Here is a 12,899-nt window from a genome sequence, read left to right as displayed (position 1 = left end):
CTTGGAGAAGATTGAGTTTCCCGCCAAATGGGCGGAGAAATCCTGTATCTGCGGGATCGGGTACCGGCCAGGAGTAGTGGCGTCATTAAGGCGTCGGTAGTCCCCGCATGGCCACCATCCACCGCCGGGCTTTGGGACGATGTGGAGAGGCGAGGACCAAGGACTATTCGACCGGCAAATAATCCCCAGCCGTTCCATCGTGGCAAACTCTGCCTTCGCAGCCGCGAGCTTGCCGGGTTCCAGGTGCCGAGCTCGTGCGCAAACTGGAGAGCCAGTCGTAGTAATGTGGTGTTCGACACCATGCTTAGTGGCCGAGGAGGAGAAAGTGGGTTTGGTCAGCTCCGGGAATTCACCTAATAGGCGAGTGAACTCGTCCGGCGAGGGCAACGCGCAGGAGACAGTGTGCGACATTGCGGAACTGCGGAAGCAAGGGATGGAGTGGAAGGTGGCCGCGTTGACCAATCGACGATTTCTTACATCCACCAAGAAGCTGTTGGCGCATAAGAAATCCGCGCCAAGGATGGCTTGTGAAACCTTGGCTATAATAAATTCCCACTGAAACCGTTGCCCGCCGAAGCACACCTGGACCCGCCGTTTGCCAAAGGAACGAATGGCCCCACCATTAGCTGCCACGAGGGAGGGGCCGTGCATCCTAAACTGAATATCGAGTGCTGAGGCAGGAAGGATGCTACACTGCGCCCCGGTGTCGCATAAAAAGCGCCGGCCTGAGAGGGAATCTGTAATGTAGAGGAGCATCCCGGAATTCCCAATCGCCATTGCGGCCGCGGAACGTCCCTCAGACTCGGTCCTCCTTTTCTGGAGTGTTGATGTCGGTTTTTTTTTAGGCGTGAAACTGCAGGGAGGGCGGCAGCCTCTGGCTTTCATGCCGAAACGGGTGTGGGAAAAACACAAGCCGGGGGATGGAGGCATCGGGGCGGCGTTCGCGGGGGAGGGGTGCCTCGTGGCGGCGCAGGATTGCTGCGTGACCGCATAAATCGTATCTGCTTCTGCAGCAAGTGCTGCGTAAGCTGTGGCTTCCGATCTGGCGAGGGCAGCCTGAACCTGCTCGGGTAGTTGACTCAGGAATAACTCCCGAAAGGGGAAACATTGTGGTTCTGAGCCAAGGAGCGTGAGCATCTGGCTCATTAACTCAGATGGCTTGGAATCGCCAAGCCCGGGCAAAGCAAGTAGCCGGCGGGCACGCTCCGCCTTCGTGAGCCCAAAGACCTGTATTAACCACGCTTTGAGAGTATTATACTTGCTGTCAACCGGGGGGTTTTCGAGCAGGCTGATGATCTGTGAGGCCGTGGAGCTGTCGAGTGCGGAGACCACATAAAGGTAACGGGTCTGATCCGCAACGATGTTCCGGAGATCGAATTGTGCTTCTGCTTGAACGAACCAGGAGGCCGCCTGTTGTTCCCAAAACTGTGGGAGCTTCAAAGCCACGGAGTTCGCATCCATGTTTTGTCATGCTTCGCTTCTTCCGCGAAAATTGTTCACGAAAATTCAGGGTCAGCACTGTAGGAATGGCTAGATTCCTAACTAAAGGACTGAGGTCGAGTCAGTCTATCAAACAAACGATGTTTAATACTAATCAACAGAGTTTAAAACGAAAACACAGGAGAACTACATTACAGGTCTGTACTCTTTGCTGGCTCCACGAGGACTGGCTAGGGCGGCTCCCCAGCCTGACGCCATGACGTCATCACATTTTCCCGCCGCTGGAGGATCATGTGATCAACGTGATGATGTCATCGCGTTTGGTCTCATTCTTAAAGGGACCGCGCTATGTACATGCAATGATATGAACAAAGATACAGATTCATTCTGTAGCTAATAATTTGTTAAAGATAATTATGTACATTAGATCAGAGTCCCCCTGGTGGCTCCGCCACACTGTCCCCGTTTATGGCTCTCATACCATTACCACAGGGAATTTGCTTGGGCTGGGCTGGGCTCGGTTAGTGGGAGTGGGAAGGGGAAGATGCTTTTGTTTTTACTGCTCCTCAAGCAGCTCAGTACAAGAACTTCAAGCAAGTCACTATCTACACCAACGTATTCTGAAAACCCTTTGAGTTATATTCTATCGGATCATATTCAAGTCTATGAAACGGATTTTTTAACCCAGTACCATCATAGATCTCAACCTAGAGCTCCAGTTGCAATGTAAGAAATCATTCTCATTGGGCTGAGAGATGTTGGAGCGTACACTTTTACCTAGATTGCAACATATTGTTAGCAATGAGTATAATACATCTGTACCTATGTCAAATGATGCAGGCTAAATGGATGGCAGGCTGTAGATGACAGAAATTTCCAACTTCAACTCTTCCAGTTAGTATAGTTTTGAGTTGTTTGTACTGGCAAATGTTTAATGTCTGCTCCTCCAATTTTCAGCATTGTTTTTAAATTTATGAATAAAAAGTTTTATTTTATTTTGCACATTACATTAAATGTACAATAGCTATATAAAATATTCATTAAAATAGCTTATTTAAGGTCAACTGAGGCAGTAAAGACAGAAACAGTACTGAAAGAGGAGTGCCTTTGTTACCTCTGGCCTTGATTATTCCAATGCACTCCTGGCTGGCCTCCCATGTTCTACCTTCCGTAAACTTGCGGTCATCCAAAACTCTGCTGCCTGTGTCCTAACTCGCACCAAGTCCCATTCACCCATCACCCCTGTGTTCGCTGACCTACATTGGCTCCTGGTTAAGCAACACCTCGATTTTAAAATTCTCAGCCTTGTTTTCAAATCCCTCCATGGCTTCACCCCTCCCCATACCCCTCCCTATCTCTGTAATGTCCTCAAGCACCACAACCTTCCAAAATATCTGCACTTCTCAAAATCCGGCCTCTTGAGCATCCCTGATTTTAATCACTCAACCATTAGTGGCCGTGCCTTCAGCTGCCTAGGCCCCAAGCTCTGGAATTAATCTGGAATAAGCTCTCCGCTTCTCTAACCCTTTTTCCTCCTTTAAGACGCTTCTTCAAGCCTACCTCTTTGACCAAGCTTTTGGCCATCTGCCCTAATATCTTCCTGTGTGGCTCGGTGTCAAATTTTGTTTTATATTTTCCTGTGAAGCATGTATGTTAAAGGCACTATATAAATACAAGTTGTTGTTGTTGTTGTTGAAACTTATTATGTCCATGTGTAATTGAGACACGGACTGCAGGAGTAGGTTACAACAGGTGTTTACTGAGTGGAGACAAAACTGGAACTACTATGCAAAGTTACTTCACAGGCTTATATACAGGGGTGGTCACTACTGGTACTGCAGTATACAGGGCCTGCAGAATATAGTTCCTTCTGCAAAGTACATACACTACAATTCCTCCCCTTTTAGCTAAACAGTACATAACATTCGATTAATAATTAAATAACATATTTACAATTACAGTTGCTAGATACATTAGCTGAAGTTAAGCAATTATAAGTTCAGTCTTTGAGGCGGCTTCCTGATTCTGTCTGGATAACGCCTCTTTGGGGTATCAGGTTCTTCTGGCAAAGTTGATTCGGGATCAACGTCGTTGTTTGGTTCGTCTGCTTCCAATATCATCGATTCTGGGGTAGATGCAATTGGTACTTCGGTTTCATCACCAGGTGTATCGGATCGTGGTGTGGAATTGACGTTTTCCAGTGACTTTAGAATCTGGTCAGCATGGCGTCTTACAATGCTCTCTCCAACGTCCACGGTATACGTTAGAGGTCCTTGCCGTGTGCAGATCGTTCCTGGTTGCCATTTCTCTGTGCGGTAGTCCCGGGCCAAAACTGGTTGACCTATCTTAAAACTCCTGGTCGTCCTTTCATTCATATTCTGAAACTGCCTGTTCTCCACATCTCTTCTGATGTTTGGCTTAACCAAATCCAAGCAGCATCGTAGTCTTCGATTGAAGAACATCATGGCTGGAGTTTGGTTGGTAACCGCATGTGTCGCATTCCGGTAGGCAAACAAGAAGTTATCCACCTTGTGTTGTAGGGGTATGTCTTCATTACACATTGCCTTGATAGCCTTCTTGAATGTTTGAACAAACCTCTCAGCCAATCCATTGGTGGCTGGGTGATATGGGGCGGATGTGTAATGCTTAACACCATTGTTCTTTAAGAACCTCCGGAACTCTTCAGAAACAAACTGTGGTCCATTGTCGGAGCAAATCTGTTCAGGCAGCCCATTTCTGGGGAATATGGTTCGTAAGACTGTGATAGTTTTTTCTGTGGTGGTTGAGGACATTTTTATTACCTCTGGCCACTTTGAATGTGCATCCATCGCAATTAGAAACATCGAGTCCATAAATGGACCAGCAAAATCAATGTGTACCCTTTGCCATGGAGATGAGGGCCACTCCCATGGATGTAGAGGGGCTTGTGGCGGGGCGTTTTGGACCTTCTGGCATCCTGTACAGCTCTTGGTCATCTCTTCGATTTCTCTATCGATTCCCGGCTACCACACAAACGCTCTGGCTAAGTTCTTCATTTTTACTCCTCCCAGATGACCCTCATGAAGCTCATTGAGCACTCTATCCTTCAATTTGGGTGGAATTACTACTCTGGATCCACACATCAAGGTTCCTCTGCACACTGACAGCTGTTCTCTTCTCGGCGAGAATGCTGGCAACAGTGGTTCGCCATGTGCTGGCCATCCCTTCACCGTTAAATCATAGACCCTGGAGAGTGTCGGGTCATTTCGTGTTTCCTTTTCTATGTTTGCATTCGTCACAGGTAGACATTCGACTATGGTCGAGTGGAATATCTCCACAGGATCCACTGCAGGTGTTTCTTCCACCGTCGGCAACGGTAGGCGCGACAATCCATCAGCATTCCCATGCTGTTTAGTTCCTTTGTACTCGATGTCATATTGGTGTGCCCCTAGGAAAGGGACCACCTCTGTAGCCGTTGTGCTGTCATTATCGGGACGCCCTTCTGAGGGTTGAAAATGGAGACAAGAGGTTGATGATCAGTTAGTAGAGTAAATTTCTGACCGTGCAGGTAGTGATTGAACTTCTTCACCCCCCACACCAGGCTGAGGGCCTTTCTGTCAATCTGGACGTAGTTACGCTCGGCTGAAGTTAACGAGCGTGACGCAAAAGCTATCGGCCTCTCTGAACCATCAAGGAATTTATGTGACAGTACCGCTCCAATGCCGTAGGGAGACGCATCACACGCTAGTCTTATCGGTAGTGATGGGTTGTAGTGAGCCAATACTTCTCTTGAAGTGATTAGGTCTTTACTCTTCTGAAAGGCCCGCTTACATTCATCGCTCCATTTCCATGCTACTCCAGTTTGTAGTAGGGCGTTCAGTGAGTGCAGAATTGTCGACAAATTCGGCAAAAACTTATGGTAGTAATTCACCAATCCGAGGAATGACCTCAGTTGCGACACATTTTCAGGCGCTGGAGCCTTAACTACCGCTTCAATTTTGTCAGGGGACTTATGTAACACCTCTTCATCAATCACGTGGCCACAATACGATATCTGTTTCTTAAAAAACTCGCACTTGGGGCGATTGGCTCGTAACCCATGTTCTCTCAGTCTAGTGAGCACCTGCTCTAGGTTGGCAAGGTGTTCACTGTCATCTTCACCTGTCACTAGGATGTCGTCCAAGTAACACTGAGTCCCCGGAATCCCTTGCAGGACTTGTTCCATCACTCTTTGCCATATCGTCGGAGCTGATGCTACTCCGAATACCAGTCGATTATACTGGTAAAGACCTTTGTGAGTGTTTATCGTGAGATACTTCCTAGAGGATTCTTCAACCTCCATCTGCAAATATGCTTGTGCTAGGTCAATTTTTGTAAAACGCTTCCCTCCAGATAGTGAGGCGAAAATATCTTCTATCCTCGGGAGAGGATACTGCACTGTGTGAAGGACTGGGTTCACCGTCACCTTGAAGTCCCCACAGATGCAGACCTTCCTTGGCTCCTCAGGCTTATTATTTAACGTTTTCTTCATGACAGGAACGATGGGTGTTGCCCACTCGCTCCAGTCTACCTTAGATAACACGCCTGCATTCTCCAGATTCTCCAGCTCTGCCTCGACGGCTGGGCGAATTGCATACGGTACCGGTCTTGCTTTGAAAAACTTGGGAATTGCACTCTCTTCTATTTTTATCGAGGCGGTTATGCCTTTAAGAGTTCCCAGTTCTTGTTGAAATACCTCTTTGGCGTTAGCTAAGATTTTTGCCAATCGTCCAGGTGTGACGTCGTCATCCTTTTTACCAGCCACAGTCAGTGCCTGAATGGAGTGCCAGTCTAAACTTATCTTTCTGATCCATTCACGTCCCAATAACGGTGGTCCACCATCTCGCAGTATGTACAGATACAATTTCTGTATTTCCTTGCCGTTGTATTCGACAGGCACCCTTATTTTTCCTCTGGGGTATACTTTCTGCCCCATATACGTCTTCAAGACAATGGATGTCTCTTTCAAGGGTATGTGTGAGAATAGCCGCTCGTAGTCTCGTCGATTCATGACGGTCAGAGCTGATCCTGTATCCAATTCCATTTTGACTTGGGACCCTGCTATCGTGAGGGTGACCCAAATGGTTCGGTGGTCCTCTTTTGCGATTACGTTGTGAAGTTTGAGACAGCTTAGTCTCTTGTTCCCGGATTCACTATCGCTCTTCTGGTCTTCGGAACTACTGTCCGTCATCTTTTGTACTGTCCTGTACTGTTCCTTAGTAGCCTTTTTGTTGTCGTTAGTCTTCTTTCCAGACCTGCAAACTCGTGCAATGTGTCCCATCTTTCCACATTGCCTGCATGCAATATTTGTCCTTGGACCAGCAGTCCTTCTGGTCATGGGTTGTTCTGCCGCAGCGATAACATTTTTCAAATCCCCGTGTCATTTCATGGGTGCCGTATTCTTGTGGCTTTTGCTGTATTTCCGCAGCTCCCCTTGCTGCTGCTTCGTACGATACTGCCACGCTGAAAGCCTTATCTAGCGTTAGCTCTTTCTCTGAGAGTAACCTCTTCTGGGTTCCTTCACTCAGGAGTCCACAGACAAATTTGTCCCGTAGGGTATCTGCCAGTCCTGCTCCGAACTGGCAGTGCTCTGATAGCTTGCGTAGTTCTGTAAGGTAATCAGCATTGCTCTCCTCTTTATGCTGATTTCTCTTGTGGAATTTAAATCTTTCTGCTATCAGCAGCGGTGTAGGATTTAAGTATTCCTGTAGGATATCAACAATTTCATTAAAACTCTTCGCCATCGGTTTGGCTGGAGTGATCAGGTTCCGCAATAGGCCGTACATTCTTGCGCCCATTAAGTTTAGTAGTACCGATGCCTTTTTCTCATCGGCTACTTCATTTGCCTTGCAATATACTTCGACTCTTTCCACATACGTGGTCCAGTCTTCTATTGCATTATCGAAGGCAGTGATATTGCCAGTCTTTGGCATCTTGGAAATCTAAGATGGCGCCTCCCGCGCTTTGCCTTCTTCCCCGATTGAACAAAATGGCGCCTCCCGCGCTTTGCCTTCTTCCCCGCTGGGTTAAGATGGCGCCTCCCGCGCTTTCTGTCTTCTCCGCTGCTGCTAGCACTGTTACTGGCGTTTTTATGCCTTGATGGCGATGCCCTATGGTCTTCGCGCACTTCCCCCCCCCCCACGCTGCTGCTAACGCCGCTCTCCGCGGTCCCCGTGGCAAACTGCAGCTCCTCGCGGCTTTCTGCGCTTCTAATTTCTTTTATTTTCCCGTCGTCAGAGCAAACCCTCCGGGACACTTTCCTCCCTCTTCTCGGGTCTGTATGCTGCCCGGCTTCATAGCACCGGCCGCGCCCTGTGTGCTCCACCCTCTCTCTCTCTCTCCTCTTCCCGACAACGCTGCTCGGCCCCGTTGAAAAGCCACCCGATCGAGCTCTAGCCCGCCGCAGCCCAGGAAGGATCAGTGTACTACCTGCCACCAGCCCGATTAGCTGGAACACCATAGACAGGATAACCAAGCCCCGCTCTCGACAGCCTCTCCTGCAAATCTTCAACTCCAATGAATCAGAGGCGGTTGTCCACGGTCGACGCCCGTTTCTTCTGTTTGTTTTTTTTTCTTTCTTCTTTCTGGCCTCGACCTCCAACAACTTCGCTTCAGGGATGGATCCCCATGAGGTGGTGCAGAACTGTAGGTAAGTTCGGATCTGCTCGTCGCCAGTATTATGTCCGTGTGTAATTGAGACACGAACTGCAGGAGTAGGTTACAACAGGTGTTTACTGAGTGGAGACAAAACTGGAACTGCTATGCAAAGTTACTTCACAGGCTTATATACAGGGGTGGTCACTACTGGCACTGCAGTATACAGGGGCTGCAGAATATAGTTCCTTCTGCAAAGTACATACACTACAAAACTGCTGGCAATATAGAGGAGAAATAGCTTTGACTTATGAATCTGTATCCACTCCCTGAATATGTTGTTGCCTCTACACAAAGTAAAAGTACAGAAGAGGCAAAGTCAAAAATCATGATGTAAATCAATACATTGGAGGTAATTTTAACCCAAAAAACAGGTGGGTTGGTGTCGGATGGGAGGTTAAAGAATTAAAAAACCTCCAACCCGCCCACTTCCGGTTTTAATGGAGGCAGGATGGGGGGACGGACCGCCAACCCGCTCCCAGGAGGTGGATCGCCCATTTAAATATTAGAATGAGGCTCCGTGCCTCATGATGAACCACCATTTCAAATTTAACTGTGGGCAGCCGGGTTTCCCAGGCCTCGGGGAACCTGTCAGCTAAAGGGAGGCAAGGACTGCTGGATCTAGGAGGTAAATGCCTTTCCACTTATTTGCTGGATCCAGCGTTCCTGCCTCACTAACCCCCGTGATCTGACACCTTCCAATCTCCGCCCCTCGAGGCCTCTGATCTCCTGCCGAGTCCTCCGGTCCCCCCCCCCCCCCACTGTTCAAGGTCTCTGATTTCCCCCATGAGGCCTCTGACCTCTGATCCCCCTTCTGGACCCAGACCACATCTCCAGCCCTCAAACCCCCTCCAGCCTTCCAACCTCACCGCTCCGGCCTCCAATTGCCTTCCTGGCCTTTTGACCTCCTCCTCTGGCCCCCGACTGCCTTCCTGGCCTTCCAACCTCCCCCTCCGGCCCCCGACCACCTTCCCGGCCTTTAGACCTCCCTCTCCAGCCCCCGACTGCCTTCCCGGCCTTTTGACCTCCCTCCTCCGGCCCCCGACCACCTTCCCGGCCTTTAGAACTCCCTCTCCAGCCCCCGACTGCCTTCCTGGCCTTTTGACCTCCCCCCTTCGGCCTCTGATCACCTTCCTGGCTTTCCGACCTCCCACCTCCAGCCCTCGATTGCTTTCCTAGCCTCCCCTCTCTGGTCCCAATCCTCCTCCAGCCTCCCCGCCTCCAGCTCCATTCCTCCTCAAGGCCTCCCCTCTCCAGCCCCAATCCATCTCAGGCCTCCGATTACCCCCCGATCCCTCCCTCCCTCCTCTCTGTAGCCTGGTACTGCAGGCCGACCTGCCCGACAGCCAGACAGTCTCTCCATCTGGCTGGCTGCAGGTGGGAAACAGAGCTTTGAAATGCTAATCAGGCCCCGCCATTAAATTCGGCAGGGCCTGTGGGAAATCCGTTCTCCCGGGTTTCCTGACCGGTTTCTAGCCCCAAATTAAAATTCCGGCCATTGTGTTAATAAAGTGAGTTCTAATGCCTACTATGAATAACTTGTGAATATATTAGAGCAAAATAGGAGGAGGATGAGGAGGGGAAAAGACATAGAAGGTACACAGCTCATAGCTGGTACTTCCCCTGGTAGTGGGTCTACCTCCATGGTGGAGGAACAGTGCATAAGGTGCTTCAGGCTCACCAGAGAGGTTGTGACTGAGGTGTAAGCTACAGGGATAGTCAACCATCTGCATCTCACTGCCAATGACATTGAAAGTCACCCATGCTGTCAACTTTTATGCCACAGGAACATTCCAGGCACTCAAAAAGGGACATCTTAGGATCAGTCATTTTGCCACGTGAGGTTCTATTAAGTACGTAGCTGAAGCCTTATATTGTCACCAAACACTGCCACATACACCTCAGCAAGACCAGTAGCAGACCAGCTGCTGCAGGCAGCGAGATAGATGTGTGAGGGTCTCATCTCCCAGAAGATAATGTTGCCTAGTTGTGCACTGATAATAATGTGCTGTGTTACCTGTGGCTCAGTTTGTAGAGCATCTTGCTTCTGAGTCAGAAGGTTGTGGGTCCAAGCCCCACATCAGAGAGCACAAAAGTTTAGGCTGACATTCCAGTGCAGTACTGAGATGTTAAACCAAGGCAGTCTGCCCTCTCAGGTGGACGTAAAAGATCCCATGGCACTATTTTGAAGAAGAGCTGGGGAGTTCTCCCCAGTGTACTAGTCAATACTATCCCTCAACCAATGCCTAAAACAGATTATCTGGTCATTATCACATTGCTGTTTTGTGGGACCTTGCTGTGTGCAAATTGGCTGCCAGGTTTCCTACATTACAACAGTGACTACACTTAATTTGCTGTAAAGCACTTTGTGAAAGGTGTTATATAAATGCAAGTCTTTCTTTCTTTTTACCTATTTAATATGCTTTGCTGCTGTGTTTCCCCTTTGTGTGCTATGGACTCTATGTTGTTTGTGCATGTGCCCTACTACTAAGTCGAGCGAATAGTGCCGGTGGCTATCTACATAGCCAACTGGCAAGTTGCATGTGAAACAGAAGGCCTTCTACCTGCATCTACAAATAACTCTGATGGATCTGCATCTATATGATGGCTCAGAACTGCTGCTGACAGTGCCAATCTCCTGTTGCATGCATACCCTCAGTTGATGGCATATTTTCCCAATGACCACTGATCTGTGTGGTCATGGCATAGTGGACTCTACAAAGCTTCAGAATCCCTCCATCCCTATTGCCTGAAATAGTTCTCCAACCAAGTTGAAGCTGGAGACAAGCACATCCCAGAGTTTGGACCCGAAAGCCTCTATAGTGGCAGCAAAAAATGCACCAGTTGAAATATAAGAAATTATTCTTAGTGGGTTGAGAGACGTTGAACTTCTTCACACTGCCCCGCCATCTTCCAATGTCTTGTGCAAGGAGAAACGTGACTCTTCAATATGATCCTGATACTAAAACAGGAAGTGAAGGAATTATGGTGAGAGAGAACTGAAGGCACAATCAAAGACAAAGCTTATTGGGTGCCTTTTGAAAGCAGGGAGAGAAGTAGTGAGGTAAAATGATTTTGGAAGCTACGGCATAGTGGATGAAAGATCAAGTTCCGATGGTGAAGTGGAGGGAAAGGTAACAGATAGTAAACCAATGTCTGAGAAACAGGGCTGGAACAAACAGCTGGAGATAATTTTCTAGATAGGGTGGGGTGAGATCATGAAGGAATTAAAGATGAAGACAAGGATCTTGAAACTAATTCACTGGGGCACAGGAAGTCAGTAAAATTTGGTGAGGATGGAGGTGGGGATGGGTGTGAGGGACTTTATGCTAGTTGGTAAAAGAACAATAATTCATCACAATAAGACTTCTTCTTCTTCTCTTAGGCAGTCCCTCGGAACCGAGGATGACTTGCTTCCACATTAAAAATTAGTTCTCAGGTGACTGATGAATCCAATGTGGGACCTACAGTCTCTGTCACAGGTGGGGCAGACAGTGGTTGAAGGGGCAGGTGGGTGGGTTGCTTGGGTTGACGTGTGCTCCTTGCGTTGCTTGCGCTTGGCTTCCACTTGCTCCCGGCGAAGAGACGCGAGGTGTTCGGCGCCTTCCCGGATGCTTCTCCTCCACTTTGTGCAGTCTTGGGCCAGGGATTCCCAGGTGTCAGTGTGGATGTTGCACTTTTTCAAGGAGGCTTTGAGGGTGTCCTTGAAACGTTTCCTCTGCCCACCTGGAGCTCTCTTGCTGTGTCGGAGCTCCGAGTAGAGCGCTTGTTTTGGGAGTCTAGTATAGGGCATGCGGACGATGTGACCCGTCCATCGGAGCTGATCGAGCGTAGTCAAAGTTTCGATGCTGGGGAGGTTGGCCTGAGCAAGAACACTGATGTTGGTGCGCCTATCCTGCCAATGGATTTGCAGTAAGACTAATACTTTGAAGATACTTATATATTCTATTGCTATCCTTTTCACATTGTAATTTATAACCTATGATTTACATGACCATTTCAAGTAATTAGGCATTATAATGTAGGCTACTTTTGCAGGAATGACAAGTTTTGGTTATTTTTGACAATTTTTCTACTTTCCTCTCTCTCCTGAAGGCACTGACTTCTTGCTGGTATCCAGTTCCATCTGGTTGCCATCTGATTCTTCCCCAAACAATTGTCAAAAATAACCAAAACTTGTCAATTAATTTGTGAGCCTTGACAGTGAATTTGAACAGGCTATTCTACCATGGGACACATCACAGCCAAACCTAATCTGTTCTTCCTGAGGCTCCTGTGCTTTCCAGTAGATATCAGAAGAGATTACCTTAGACCATTTTTCTATCCCTAACCCCAGGGTGCTAAGGACATTGTAGCACCTCAGCTGAGATTAGTAAGCGGAGCACACACCAGAGACCAATCCCGCATCTTACCTGTTCCGAATGGCTCAGATACTTCGTGCATAAACTCACTGAGAGCTGAATAACAACTTCTTGATTATTATATTAGAAACACGATCAGTTAATCTCAGAAGATTTTGCATCTCATTGTCAGTATTTTTTTTAAATCAAACTGATAGGAAGAAATATCATTATTGCTAACAATCTTTTGGCCATTTTTTCTGATTTAAAAAAAAATCTTTGTTGCTAATCAACAACTTTCAATAACTTCATCAGGGCAAAGGGGGGATTGCCTAGAAATAATAACTGTCCAATAGTGTGAGGAGCAGAACCACCCTCAGCAGATACTGTTATTAACCTGAGAATTTCTGTTATCTTTCCCATTTCAACTGTGTATGTTAATTAAAT

The 12,899-nt window shown here is 48.0% G+C and overlaps 1 protein-coding gene across 8 annotated transcripts in view; it reads right to left on the bottom strand.

Moving 5' to 3' along the window:
- trim55a (tripartite motif containing 55a) overlaps window positions 1-12,899 on the bottom strand; it is a 176,301-nt gene that overhangs the window by 134,700 nt on the left and 28,702 nt on the right. The window lies entirely within an intron of this gene.

The sequence above is a fragment of the Somniosus microcephalus genome, chromosome 7 (genome assembly GCF_052327205.1).
Source record: "Somniosus microcephalus isolate GS21.2 chromosome 7, FLI_Smic_1.0, whole genome shotgun sequence".
Lineage (NCBI taxonomy): Eukaryota > Metazoa > Chordata > Chondrichthyes > Squaliformes > Somniosidae > Somniosus > Somniosus microcephalus.
Note: the sequence above shows the minus strand (reverse complement) of the source record. Positions and strands in the feature narration are given on the sequence as shown.